The sequence below is a fragment of the Mandrillus leucophaeus genome, unplaced genomic scaffold (assembly GCF_000951045.1).
Source record: "Mandrillus leucophaeus isolate KB7577 unplaced genomic scaffold, Mleu.le_1.0 Scaffold1, whole genome shotgun sequence".
In the NCBI taxonomy this organism is placed as follows: domain Eukaryota; kingdom Metazoa; phylum Chordata; class Mammalia; order Primates; family Cercopithecidae; genus Mandrillus; species Mandrillus leucophaeus.
Genome location: NW_012098097.1, coordinates 9,276,763 through 9,279,025, shown reverse-complemented (window position 1 = coordinate 9,279,025; position 2,263 = coordinate 9,276,763). Strand labels below are relative to the sequence as shown.

Here is a 2,263-nt window from a genome sequence, read left to right as displayed (position 1 = left end):
AGCTGAGCGATCTTGGCTGACTGCAACTTCCCTCTCCCCGGTTCAAACTGTTCTCCTGCCTTGGCCTCCTGAGTAGATGGGACTACAGGCCCACCAAGCCTGGCTAGTTTTTTCGTATTTGTATTTGTATTTTTTGAGACAGAGTCTCACTCTGTCGCCCAGGCTGGAATGCAGTGGCACCATATCGGCTCACTGCAACCTCCGCCCGCCCCGCTTCCCCCACCCCGGGTTCAAGCGGATCCTCCTGCCTCAGCCTCCCGAGTAACTGGGATTACAGGCGCCCGCCACCACGCCTGGCTAATTTTTGTATTTTTAGTAGAGACGGGGTTTCACCATGTTGTCCAGGCTGGGCTCAAACTCCTGACCTCAAGTGATCCGCCCGCTTTGGCCTCCCAAAGTGCTGGGATTACAGGTGTGAGCCACTGCGCCGGTCCACCTTTTTCCCTTCTCTTACCCGTTGAACGTTTTCCCTCCAATTCAATCCAATATATTGAGCATGTATTGTGTCAGGCTCTGTCTTTGGCGCCGTCCCTCAGTTTCCTCAGCTGTAACAAGGAAATGGTAACACTTCCTTCTCAGAGGGATCTGCTGAGAAAAGAATGAGATGTATGGCAGAGGCCTGAACCCAGTTAGTTAAATCTGAATACATCAATCTCAGATCCTTCTTCTTTTTCTCCTGACTTTATTCCATATACCTTGAGGAAATTCAAAACAGTAGAGTTCCACACACAAGCAGCATTTCCCTGGATGGTGTTTAGGTTGCAATAAAATGTAAACATTTGTTTCTGCAACAAGCGTTTGGGACAACGAATCATTACTATTTAAGTAGAACTTAAGCCTCCCAGTTCACTGGGTCTGAAAATCACCACCTTCTGTCTCTGCAACTTCATAGCTGCCTCACCTTCCCCTGTTCTGGTCCCTGGGGCCCAGTGTCAAGAATATTATTTTTCCTCTTTTTTTCCCCCAAGGAAAAAGTCTCTCAGAAGCCCAACTACCTCCTCCTCTTGGTAAGGAAACCTTATTCACACTCCTGCCCTTCCTGCCTACTCATTGAACAGGAAGAAGATAACAGTTTGTGTTTATGAGATGCTCACCATTTATTTATTCAACAAATATTTATTAAGCAGCTGCTCCTTTCCAGGCAGTTATGTGTCCTTAGGATATACTATACCAGTGAGCTCTACGAAGATCAAGGTCCTCCGTGAACTTTCTAGCAACAGAGACATACAGTAAACATAACGTATTAAGTATTGCAAGTTGATAAGTGCTTGCGGGAAAAGTAGTTTAGAGTAAGGGGATTTGGGAGCACCATGATGGTGGTGATGGTACAATTTAAAGTAGAGTGGTCACGCAGACCTCATTAAGTTGACATTTGAGCAAAGACTTGAAGGCAGTGAGGGGCTAGCAAAGGGAATACGTAGGGGAAGAGCATTTCTTTTCTTTCTTTTTTATTTTTTTGAGACGGAGTCTTACTCTGTCACCCAGGTTGGAGTGCAGTGGCACGATCTCAGCTCACTGCAACCTCTGCCTCTAGGGCTCAAGCAATTCTCCTGCCTCAGCCTCCCGAGTACCTGGGACTACAGGCATGCGCCACCACACCCAGCTAATTTTTTGTATTTTTAGTAGAATGGGGTTTCACCATGTTGCTCAGGCTGTTCTCAAACTCCTGACCCCAGGTGTTCCACCTGCCTTGGCCTCCCAAAGTGCTGGGATTACAGGCGTGAGCCACCGTGCTCAGCCTCTTTTCTTTTTTTTAGAGATGGAGTCTCCCTATGTTCCCCATGCTGGTCTCAAACTCCTGGGCTCAAGCAGTCCTCACTTCAGCCTCCCAAAGTGCTGGGATTATACACATGAGCCACCGTGCCTGGCCAGAAAAGCATTTCAGAGAGAGACCAAAGCCAGTGCAAAGGCCATAATGTAGGAGCGCGCCTGTGTTCCTGAGGCAGGGAAGCCGGTATGACCTGAGTTGAGCCAGCAAGGGGATTGGTAGGAGATGTGAGGGATTTTTTTCTCCCCCAGTCTAAGGATTGTGGCATGTAGTCTGCGTAAAATGAGGTGGCAGTGCCTGGTTTTGACTAGAGGACTAACATGATCCCACTTTTTTGGTAACAGCTTTGTTGAAATATAATTCATGTATCACGTATCACGCCTGTGATCCCAGCACTTTGGGAGGCCGAGGTGAGCGAATCATGAGGTCAGGAGTTCGAGCCCATCCTGGCCAATATGGTGAAAGCCCAACTCTACTAAAAAAAAAAAAAAAAAA

The 2,263-nt window shown here is 47.6% G+C and overlaps 1 protein-coding gene across 1 annotated transcript in view; it reads right to left on the bottom strand.

Annotated features, from left to right (window-relative positions):
- GALR2 (galanin receptor 2) overlaps positions 1-2,263 on the bottom strand; it is a 10,629-nt gene that overhangs the window by 3,211 nt on the left and 5,155 nt on the right. The window lies entirely within an intron of this gene.